The 12,824-nt window shown below is 37.3% G+C and overlaps 1 protein-coding gene across 2 annotated transcripts in view; it reads right to left on the bottom strand.

The window, feature by feature from the left end:
• GMDS (GDP-mannose 4,6-dehydratase) overlaps window positions 1-12,824 on the bottom strand; it is a 330,486-nt gene that overhangs the window by 73,980 nt on the left and 243,682 nt on the right. The window lies entirely within an intron of this gene.

Genomic DNA, 12,824 nt, shown 5'->3' with positions numbered 1-12,824 from the left:
AATGGATTAACCGTATTTACATTGAACCTTATGGGGAAATTTGCCTCGGGGTGCAACCAAATTCGGAGGGCGGAACGGATTAACCGGATTTACATTGAACCGTATGGGGAAATTTCCTTCGGGTTACGACCAACTCGGGATACGCCCAGAGTCACGGAACGGATTAAGTTCGTATCCCGAGGTACCACTGTATATAGATGTGTGTTGGGATAAAGGATGGTTTTCCATGATAGAAAGGTATGGAGATATATAGTAAACAGTTTGGTTAAACTTGGGTTAGTTATATTTCCTTCTTTTTTTTTCATTTCATGTTTTAATTCCTTGATTTAATATTTCTTACTCATTCTTGCAGTTTGCATAATGTTGCTTAACTTGAAAGGGAATAACACGATGGGTATGTGTGCATGTTTAAATGTAAATCTAAATATGATGTTCTGGACTTGTGTAGCCTCTTATAGTGCTACCTATTTTATAACATTCTGTAATTTCTTTAAGTAATATTTACAGAATAGTGCCAGTGGTTATTTTCTTCCTTACCACAGTTTTTTGGATTGAAATGAGTTCATCATATTATGCAAATCAACTCTTCCCTAAACATGATGGGAACCCAAACCAAACATCACTAAAAAGATCTTTTTTAACCTCTTTAACATACATTGCACAGGATAAAAGGCTGTGTTAAAAGCACAGGATTAGCACTACAGGAAGACTATTTGAAGCAAAGAATAAATGTCACAACACGCACTCAGCTGTGATACAAGCTAGGATGAAGAGAACTTGGCAGATTTTGCTGCATAGTTACCAGATACTTTACAGAACAAACCTAGTCCCATCACTCACCTGAAGGTTGACTAATACCTCACATTTCCTGTGTTAACAATTTGATCATAACAGGCAACTTTCTAATCCTCCCAACACAAGGAAACAGAATCTAGGATCAAAAGAATTGCTGCCCGAAAGCATAGTGATTTAAAGGTTATATCAAAGGCAACTAAACAAATAGAAAGATACAGGGAAGAATTAGATAGGATGGATAGACTAGAATGCAGGATAATTCCACTCGAAGAGATTTGCTCTTTATTTTATTTATTTACTTATTTCTTTAAATTTGTTGGCCGCCCAACTCTTTCCCAGGGAGACTCTATCTTTTGGGGAAAAAAGGTGTAGGATGTGCTTTTAAGAGCCAATCTAAAGAAAACCATAACTCTGATTTTTCCTGTGCTCATTCCAACTGAAGATCTCTTAATACAGAGTTTGGAAAATACTGTTTCTATAAATATGGTGAATTGTAAATGTGAATTTATAACAAAACTGGGAGTCATTTAATTTGAAATATAAATTTTTCTTTTTATTCAGCATGATTTTGTCATGCGTTCTACTGAAATTTGATATAGTGTAAAAGCCAGAAGAAAGATTGTTCATACGTGTCAACAAACTTATTTTCCATTTCAGTATGTGTACAACTAATACAATTGTCATAGCTTTTTAAATGTTTATCTACAGTCATGTAAAAATTTTACTACAGGTAAAATTATAATGAGCACATAGTTGAATTATGTGCCTCAAATATTTTACATGCAAATGTAAGTTGTCAGTTTAAACACCCATTCCACATTCTGTGATTATATTGTAAAGCTATTGCACAGTGGGCATTTGTAGGGATAGTGAGTTGTTGGGAGAGGTTGCTTAAGCCTTTCCCACCCAAGAATTTTCCCCTTTGAGTCCTTCCTTATTTTCTTCCCTTTCCTGTTCTCCAAACTGTCTGGGTCCATATGGTACGCATCCATTTGCCAGCACTAATAACTGAATTGTGAGAGCCAGTTTGGCATAGTGGTTAAAAGATCACGCTAGAAACTGGGAGACAGTGAGTTTTAGTCCCGCCTAGGCACAAAGCCATGTGGGTGACCTTGGGCCAGTCACTTTCTCTCAGCCCTAGGAAGGAGGCAATGGTAAACAACTTCTGAAAAACCTTGCCAAGAAAACTGCAGGGACTTGTCCAGGCAGTTTCTGAGAATTGGACATGACTGAATGGATTAAAAAAACAAAACAAAACTGAATTACACTGTCCCAATTCCCAAAACGTTTACTAGGCCAATATCACTCAGTGATAGAAGGCAAGTGATACTTGGGAAGTGGGGGTACCAAAGGCAGTTTGTCCAGCCCTCCTTCTCAAAAATATCTGGAGAAGGATGTCTAGATGACTTTAAAAATGCCACAGAAATTGTGGGGCACAATAATTAGATTTAGACACAGACTTAACAACAAGGATACGGACACAGGTAGAGAAAGTATATTTATTTATTTATTAAATTTGTATGCCACCCATCTCCCCCAGCGAGTGACTCTGGGCGGCTCACAATGAAAGTAAAACCCATAAACACTTAAAAAAAAGTACCCCCATTCATTAATTATAATTAAGTAATTAATTAATTAAACAGTCAAACTACAAAAACAAGCCCTATACATTAAAAACTAAAAACATTCAAGATGACGGGGGAGTAAAATCAATTACCCCAAGCCACTTCCGCTGGTGTGAGCCCCCATCCAGCCCCCAGGCCATCTGGCATAGCCAAGATTATTATCTGCTACAACCTTTTCGCTCCTTTATTTGATGCACTATCTTGAATGTTGTACCTTTTTTCTTGTCTGGAAAATAGGATCTAGGGGTGCACTACTACCCTATATTCACAACACTATTGCTTACAGCAGCTTTATTTAAGTCAGAAGAGCTGCTCTGAAAGAAATTGGAGACTCATTTATTTATTTTATATCTCTAAGAGGATTTATACCCTCCTTCCCATATAAGCACAGTTACTTAAGCATTTGACAAAGATTTACTGATATTTCAAGCAAAGATCTAAATCTAGATTCCAATATTTGAGCAATTTGCCTAAGATTGATTTTAATTAATCAACCCCAAAGTTTTTTCAATAAAATTATTTTCAGTAATTTCAAAATTCATTAGAAAAAAACCCATAAAGTTAAAAATAGCTCCTCTAGCCTCAAGCATTCATTTTACATCAATTTGCTTTGCAAAAACAAAGAAACAGAAATGCATACAATTATATACATTGCAAGGACAGTACTCCCCTACTTAATTTGAAATGCAGCAATGTGAAAGTTGTTGCTGAATGTAGGGCTGTTCCTCTAAATGTGTTTTACCAAAAATGCTAACAAAATTTGATGGATAACTAACCCTACTCTTTTGTGGGGGAAAGCTTACTGCAAGCCTTCCCCCAGGAAGATGACCATATAAGAACACAATAATAGGCCTTTTCTCAGAGCTTTTCAGGAGGTAGCTATGTTCCTTAAAGAGATCCTGCAGTAGAATTGCAGAAGTGATTAGCTGAATCCAGTGCTTTTGCTAATCCTCTTACAAAGTGACTTTGCATTGGGCCCATTTGGCCAAGTGCTACCAGAAGTAAGGAAGCAAAAACAAACAAGCAGGGTGAACAAAAGTCATTAAAAATGCTCCAGCTAGAAAAAAATAAAGCCTGAACATATGTTTCATTTTGATAAATCACCCAAAAGCTCCTGGAATAATGCAAATACTACTATTATTACTAACAACAACAACATAAAAATATTAAAATAATATATTCACTGAGTTGCTTACCATGGAAGCATTATTTAATCACAATTTTAGATTATTAAAGTCATATCCTTCTCAGTAAGACTAAATCTTCATGTTGTAAACCACCCAATGCCATTTTGGAGTCTGGTAGCATACAAATACCATAAATAAATAAATGAAACATTCAGAATTGGTAAGGGCTACTGTCCTATCCAATCATACAAATACAACCACTACTTGTATTTTAAGCCATCTAACTATATTATTGCAGCAGTTATAATTATAACAATTAATCCTTACAATCAAGATCCTGTTCTGTCCATCACTCAGAGAAAACATACATACACACACATGTGCGTGCCTATTTTAGGAAAATGCCCTGCATTACCTAGCTGTCATTCAATGTATTGGAAAAGTCTAGGTCTGGGTAATGTCTTTGAAGCAGGCCATGTTGTAGACTTGCTTCAGGAATGAGCAATAAAAACATTGGGCACTGGTAGCCTCTTTCACTACTTTAGTATACATACCAATCCCTTTTTCTTTCACTTTTCCCATTTCCAGATAGTTTAAAAGAATAAATACCAACTTGATCCAGCCAGTTTTCTCACCATAAGGAAAGGGTAACCCTTGCATACCAAGCAAGATATTACATCCACAGGGTAAAGCAATTTTCACTTAATTCTGAGGAAGTTAGTACATACCTTTTTGAGGCTAAGAGCTGTCAGTTAGAAAGGATCAGATAGCAGATTTAGAAGAACAGGCTAATGTTCTCAGGAAGATCAATGATTTTTTGCAGTTCACAGATGACACTTGGATGGCTTTAAAAGCTCAGGAATGACAGGAATGGGGGCGAGAAGCTGTGGGGGTGGGAGGCAGGGTCAGCAATGTGCGAGGTTTAAACAATGGATAAGAGAAGGAAACTACATGAAGGGCAACAACTGCTTAACTATCTAGCACAATGTAGGCTGATTCTAGCAGTGGCATCTCCCAGGATTCAATGGACTGGATGATGCTGGCGTAGATTAGAACAGGAAAAACCAATTTAGCACAAAAGTTATGAAGGATGTGTGTGTGCGTGTGTGCACACGCCTTTGAGTCAGTGTTGACTCCTGGTGACTGCCTGGACTAGTCCCTGCAGTTTTCTTGGCAAGGTGTTTCAGAAGTGGTTTGCCATTGCCTTTTTCCTAGGGCTGAGAGGGACTGGCCCAAGGTCACCCAGCTGGCTTTGCGCCCAAGGCAGGACTAGAACTTTCTAGCCTAGTGCCTTAATCACTACCAAACTGGCTCTCCTTTATGAAAGATGTACACCATAACATTTGTCCCAAATCAGTTTTTAGTGTTCTACTCTATCCAAATAGCTGTTTGGATATGTAGAGAATGAAATATCACAATGGAAGTCAAGTTTTTAGTAATAAGGTGAAAAAACACTAGATTTTTGGCGATTTAGAAATATTTCACTTACAAACTGAGAGAGCATTTTGAAATAAATAGGCTGCTATAACAGGCAGCAAAACCATGGGGTCTAGTTTTATATTTTATATCTCAGGCCAAGCCACTATTTGATAGCCATTTACTTTCCCTAGCTGATTTCCTGTTCAAACTCTAAAATCACTATTTGGTTATTACTTCATTCAGCAGAAGGATAATAGCATTTGAAATGAGGGAAATATAGCATGCGGTCAGTGATCACATTAGTGTAACTCAGTTTTATTTTTCTGACTATCACTATTTATTTATATATTACTGCATTTATAATCCACCTTTTCTCTGGAGCTCAACGCAGCAGATAGGAGTTATTTCATGGAAAACATGAAAGAACAGAGGCAAGAAAAGTCAGAAATTACATTGTACAAAACCTTTGCTGGCATGTTGTAATAGAAACTCTTAAACTGGGCTAAAGGATGCTCTATATTCTGCAAATTATCTAGGATTGTTGCTTCTTAATATTCCCTTAATATTAATATCTTGTCTTTAGGAAGTCTGAGCTGTGTGAATTGGCTTTACTATTTTAACATTGTTGTAAAAAGTTGCTTGCAACAGCAAGATATCTGGACTATTTTAATGCCACATTTCAGACAAATGTGCCAAATATAAAATGGTAACCAAAGGCCAAGAATAGCTTAAAACTTTCTAGAAAGCCTTCCCTAACGGCTATTCATTTGCAAATATAAATATTTTGCTATCAAAATAAGCATGTTGATTATGATGAGCTTCAAAAAACCCAAGGCTCATTTTAAACTGATAGTAACTCTCACTGAAAGTTAATGTTGAGACTAAAGGAAGTAATGATATAAATATTTTGGCTAACGCAGTGATTCAGTTCAGAAAGACAAAGGTAATAATTTACTAAAGTAGTGATTTTCAGATGTTGACATCAAACTCTGGTTTGGGAAAAGAAAGTGTATTTTGATTTTTTTCCTTCAAAATAAAAAAGATTAGTCAGAAAATGACACTCAATGCAGCATTATTAGTCATGGAAAACAGCAGCACCATCACAATTACTCCTTCCTCTGTTTAACAATGGATAAATCCTCAATGATAAGGTGGTCACAGAAAAAGTGAAAGGAAATGCAGCTTGTATTAACAGACTCTGTATATCTCATGCAGCTGTTTGCACAATATTCAGACTTGCATCCCTTTTGGAATATAGTTAAGTAAGGATATATATGCAAAAAAGGAGGGAGGGCTGGGATTTTATGATCACTTTCATTATATTTTGAGGAGTCATAACTCCTCAGAGTATGAACCGCCACAAAGCTTTGGACTTGAGGAGAGCTGACTTTGGGGCAATATGATATGCTTTAAGGAGTGTGTGTGTGTGTGTTTTACTGGACTCTAGTGAAGTCTGGGAAACATACATCTGAGTATTAAAATATTTTTCCCCAAAGAATCTACAAGCTCAAAACTTATTCTAATGATGTCCAAGAAGATAAAGAGCAACTGAGGCCAAGTGTAGTTAAGAAGGCTGTAGAAATTAATGTAAGCTGTAAAGAAGAGATGTATTTAAAAAAACCTGCTAAACTATAAACAAGAAGGCAAATATATATTTGCAAATATAAATACTGAGAGACACATATGATGGATACATAAACCAGGAAAGAAGATAAAGTTAATTTCAAGATGGGACAAAGTACCACAATTCCAAAAATTCCTTTCCATATTAAAAAAAAAAAAGTGTTGGAGGAAAGAAATATGATAAGGTTAGTATTACTTTTACACAATATTTTTTTTTTTTTTGCTGGATGACACAAATATAAAATGCACGCATTTCAACATTGTGGCAGCCCTACTCCCAAATTTTGGGGTACTGTTCTTTTTTTACCATTCAGTGGCATATGGAAAGCCCAGAATTTTTGCGGTGTGGGAGAGTCAACTCGCCTAAGAGAAAAAGAAGCAAATCTCAAGAAGAGATAGAGGATAGTAATTCATAAATTAGAAAAGCAAGGCCCTGGAGGATTGAGGATATCAAATTAATTTCTATCAACCAGAAGCAAACAAGTGGGCATGATTCCGGTTATCTGCTTGGATTAAGGAGAAGGACTTGATTTTTTCCAGCATTTTTCAAAATACCACAGTTGCAAGGTTCAAAGTATGTTACAATCAGCTACCTTTAACCAAATGCCCTGTTAAATACTTAATAGATTTTGAGTATCTATCGTTGAAGCTGGATAAAAACCCGATAGATATTCTATAGATATATCATCTATTCTCCTGTTCAAGTTACTCTGCCAGAGTTGACCAGTATTGCAGCTGGAAATGCTGAATTCTGGGAGTTCTATACATTATGAAAATGAACATTCTAGGAGCAGGACAAAGGAATAAGTCATTAAAGCCCTTGTTTTAGTATGTAAGATTTCATCAGGCATTGTTCGTATAGCATCAAGCATATCTTTGACCATACAGCAAGTTTTTCTTTTCAACAGTGGAAGCTAAAATTTTTAGCAAGCTACATTCTACATCCAATATCTACGCGCATATTGTGTGAAATCACAGCATGTGAATCCATTTCTAGTAACTCTGTATGCAAACAGTCCCTTAAACACAGTGTCTGCATATCGTGATCTTTTTCCTCCATTGAGTCACTCTTTCCCTGTGTCATGATGTAATCTGAGGTCTGTGTGGACAGGAAGAGCTGGGAAGAGTTTAAAAGGGTGAGGCTAATGAGGACACCAAGGGAACACAATTTAAAAATAACTTGTGAGCCCATGAAGCCCTTTTCAGAATAAGGAATTAGCAGCCCACTCTCTTGTGGCTGTCTGTCTTCCCTTCCACACAATGCTCATCTCTGTTTTATAAAACTTGCAATCATCCACTCACTTTTCTTGTTACCACCTTTACTTTATATAGTTATAAAGTTTCTACAAGGAAGGTCCAGAATTCAAAATAGAATCATTGGTTAAAAATGGGGGGAAGGAGAAACCAAGCAAAGACATGTTATAACAATGGCAATGTGGGACTTTAGCTTCCGATACATTTATCCAGATTTAAACAAGCTAAGCAGATCATTTATTTATTTACATTATTTGTATACTGCCAAGTCCACATGGATTCTCAGTGGTTTACATCTAGCCATGAAATAGAGAATCATAAAACCTTCATGAAGAACTGTCTGTGCCCTCTTCCAGTAACATTATAAATTATAATGTTCTCCATTCATACATTAACATCCTCCAGCATAGTTCAGTTTTCACTGTTTTTCTAAAGGCTACTTAGGAGGGTGCCATCAAAATCTCTGTGGGCAAGCTTTTTCGTAAGAACTGAGAAAAAAATTTAAAACATACAGTACTGTGCAAAAATTTAGGCAGGTGTGAAAAAATGCTGTAAAGTAAGAATGCTTTCAAAAATATATATTGTAATTGTTTATGTTTATCAATTTACAAAATGTGAAGTGAGCGAACAGAAGAAAAATCTAAATCAAATCAATATTTGGTATGAGTACCCTTTGGCTTCAAACCAGCATCAATTCTTACACTTGCACAAAGTCAGGGATCTTGTAGGATTAGAGTCAGGTGCATGATTAGCCAAGTGTACCAAGCAGGTGCTAATGATCAACAGTATCATATGTAGGTTGAAACACAGTCATTAACTGAAACAGAAACAGGTGTGTAGGAGGCTTAAAACTGGGCGAGGAACAGCCAAATGCTGCTACTAAGGTGAGGTTGTGGAAGACAGTTTCATGACACAGGTCATTTGCTATGGCAAGACTCAGCCCAGCAACAAGACACAAGGTAGTTATACTATATCAGAAAGATCTCTTCTAGGCAAAAATTTCAAAGCAGACTGGGGTTTCAAGATGTGCTGTTCAAGCACTTTTGAAGAAGCACAAAGAAACGAGCAATGTTAAGGACCATAGATGCAGTGGTTGGCCAAGTAAACTTAATGCAGCAGATGAAAGACACATGCTTACTTCCCTTTGACACTGGAAGATGTCCATCAGTGCCATCAGCACAGAACTGGTGGAAACCAGTGGGACCCAGGTACACCCATCTACTGTCTGGAGAAGTTTGGCCAGAAGTGGTCTTTGTGGAAGAATTGCGGCCAAAAAGCCATACCTCCAACATGGAAACAAGGCTAAGCGACTCAACTATGCATGAAAACATAGGAACTGGGGTGCAGAAAAATGGCAGCAGGTGCTCTGGACTAATGAATCAACATTTGAAAGATTTGGCTGTAGCAGGAGGCAATTTGTTCGCCAAAGGGCTGGAGAGTGGTACAATTATGAGCGTCTGCAGGCAACAGTGAAGCATGGTGGAGGTTCCTTCCAAGTTTGGGGCTGCATTTCTGCAAACGGAGCTGGAGATTTGGTCAGGATCAATGGTGTCCTCAATGCTGAGAAATACAGGCAGATACTTATCCATCATGCCATACCATTAGGGAGGCATGTGATTGGCCCCAAATTTATTCTGCAGCAGGACAACTATCCCAAACATACAGCCAATGTCATTAAGAACTATCTTCAGCGTAAAGAAGAACAAGGAGTCCTGGAAGTGATGGTTTGGCCCCCACAGAGCCCTGATCTCAACATCATCGAGTCTGTCTGGAATTACATGAAGAGACAGAAGGATTTGAGGCAGCCGACATCCACAGGAGATCCGTGGTTAGTTCTCCATGTTTGGAACAACCTACCTGCCGAGTTCCTTCAAAAACTGTGCAAGTGTACCTAGAAGAATTGATGTTGTTTTGAAGGCAAAGGGTGGTCACACCAAATATTGATTTGATTTGGATTTCTCTTCTGTTCACTCACTTTGCATTTTGTACAGTGATAAACATAAACAATTACAATATATATTTTTGAAAGCATTCTTACTTTAAAGCATTTTTTCACACCTGCCTAAAACTTTTGCACAGTACTGTAGTTTTCCAAACTACTGGTTCCTTGATCTCATATTGGGGAACCCTCAACATTTCTAATAAGGATAAGTCAGCTCAACTCAAACCAGGCAGTCCCCTGGTACCAAGCCATGTGAAGCTTCATAGGTAATAAACAGCACTTTGAATTGTATTTGGAAACTTACCGGCAGCCAATGCAATGTTTGCAACATGGATGTTATATATCTGTAGGCAAGCAGCTGTATTTTGTACAAACTGCAGTTTCAAAGGCAGCCCCAGTGTGTATTACAGTAGTCCATCCTGGGGGTGATAAAAGCATGGGTAACTGTCACCTCCTCCAGGGAAGGCCAGAATGAGCTTTTACCTGTGTTTAGTAAATTTGACTTCTAGTCTCCCCTCACTGATACTCCAGGGGCCTCTTCTCCTGCTTCATCTTCTGGAGCTATTCAAAAACGAAGGAGTCCCCTGTGTTTTTAGGAATCCATCTGGATTCTTAAATCAGTTGTTCCTAAACCCGAGCCTTCTCTAAACCCTCTGCCAGAGCATGGTGGTTGAAGTCCCCAAGCACCAGCAGCCCTGGGGACCCACGATCAATCTAGCAATTAGATCCAGAAGTTCAAGAAGGGATCTTGACACATAAAAAGCCCAGGAAGATGTAACCCTACACTTGATTGCAGTGGGATATAAATGTAACAGATATATACATAAATACATGTATATCATTTGGGAAAACTGTATATCCCAAGTGCTATTGGGATCTTGTGTTCTCTTGGCATAGTGTTATACAGTATGCTGGTTGTCAGAAAATGAATGAAGGTAGGCATCTTTCTCTCTCAATGCCTACTATTAAACTAAGAATGTGGTTGTTAGGTGGGGACTTACAGGATGGGGCAACTATGCCAGCCAGAATCCAAATTTGGGTCAAGTGGCTACAATCTAGGATAGTATCTTTGAGTGGCCAGTGTGGTTAAAGTGTTGGACTGGAACTGCGGAGATTCAGATTCAACTCCACTCTCGGCCACGAGAGCTCACTGAGTGACTTTGAGCCAGCCACACACTCTCAGCCTCACCAAATTCACAGGATCATTGTTGTGAAGGAGAATGGAAAGAGTACGTATGCCACCATGAGTTCCTGAAAAAAAAGGCAAGATCTAAGTCTAGCAGATAAATAATAAAAATAAAGAAATAAGTATGTATGAAAAAGTTTCATAGTTATTTCTTTATTTTAATTATTTATTTACACTACAGTTATAGTAGTAGCATCACAATGAAAATAATCCTATATGTAAGGTACTGAAAACAAATTTAATAGTGCATCTATATTATAGCTATGGAAAATACAATAAGGAATCTGAATAAGAACTTTGTTTTGTCCCCTAAACAAAGACACAGTAGTATAGTAAACCCCTAATTGACACCAGATCAACTAAGTGAAAGGCTATCTACCTGTCAGCCCTTTGAGGTAGGCCAGGTCAAGAAACAGACACCATAAGAAATACTAGAACTCTTCTTTATTGATACAGTCTATAACAGAATCTTGAGAGCTTGACAGCATCTCTCCGTCCTTTCCTCTTATGCCAAAGAGAGTCAGTGCAGGAAAAACCTTAATTTTTTTCTCATGAATTCTTGTTTTCCTAGGCGAAGCTCACATTTCACTAACTGTCACCACATATTTTTTCCAAGTCATTTCTATGCTGCTCTACACTACCTATCACTGAGGTAAGTAATAATATACTTGTGGACACCACCAGGCCTATAGATACCACCAGTAGCAATCTTATCAGTTTGCTTTTTAATAAATGGGATGAGTATTTTTGTGACTGGCTATGCTCACCAAATCAGCCATTTTGTGAGACTGCCCAACATGACTGATCTCAACATTAGAAAAGTATAGATTCTCATTATCCATGCTAACAATCAATATTAGAAGGAAGGGTTTTAATTACGTGTGTAGAACAAAGAAAACAGCTAATAGAATAGGGTAGAGGAAACTGAATAAAAAATCAAGAATTCCCCAGTACTTGACTAAACAGAAACATCTTTGGCTTTGAAAATTGCACACTTCAAACATAATTCTGAGCCATAATTTTAATCAAAAAGATGATTCTTAAATCTATACATGCTCTATCTTTTGTCAGTTTGCCAGAGAAATACAATGACCCAAAAAGCCACTCACCACAAAAAGTGTTAAAAGACAGAAAGAGAAACAAATATCTATAACCTTTCCTAAAATACCACCCATACATTAGCAAAATGATTCCAACTAAATAACGAGTAAATGAAATTATAGTTACTTCATAGGTCCTGGGTTCTTTATGATGTTTCACAGAAAGTCCCTAACCTATAAGAAATCTAGCCAACAGGGATACTTTAGGCTAATTAGAGATACTGTCATGCAACATGCCAAAAGCCTTAGATATGCCTCATTGGATAATAGCAACATTCTCAAGCCAAATAGTGTGGAAACTCATTAACAAGGTGTTCACTGGAACTCATGAACTTCCTCAAAAGTTTGCTCCTAGACAGTGGCAAGAATATCTAATTCTTTAAAATACTGCTCAACTAAGTAGGGATCCTCCTCATTAAGGAAGGGACAGGTAGAAAGCAATTCTTGACATCAGAGCAACATAGGAATATTATTCTCCATACTAATGGCTGTTCTCTGACAATGCATGCCTCAGATAACTTTATTTACATGAAATCATTTTTCTGTTAAGATGCTCAGATTGATTTATTTCTACAGAAAAGCCCCAGATGAGTTTTCAAAACAATAAAAAAACTTTAAACAGTAAACCTGTCAAGAAGTTATTCTAATTATTAAAAATGTTTATTATTCAAGAATCATGCATATGTTATGATTTGAGATTGTGTAACTTATTTCAAAACCTAATTCTAATGCCCACAGGAACAGTACAGAGGA

This window comes from Python bivittatus, unplaced genomic scaffold, assembly GCF_059951505.1.
Source record: "Python bivittatus isolate LINGU-HERP-01145 unplaced genomic scaffold, Pbiv_v1 ctg000840_np1212, whole genome shotgun sequence".
In the NCBI taxonomy this organism is placed as follows: Eukaryota; Metazoa; Chordata; class Lepidosauria; order Squamata; family Pythonidae; genus Python; species Python bivittatus.
This window is presented reverse-complemented; position numbering and strand designations above follow the sequence as displayed.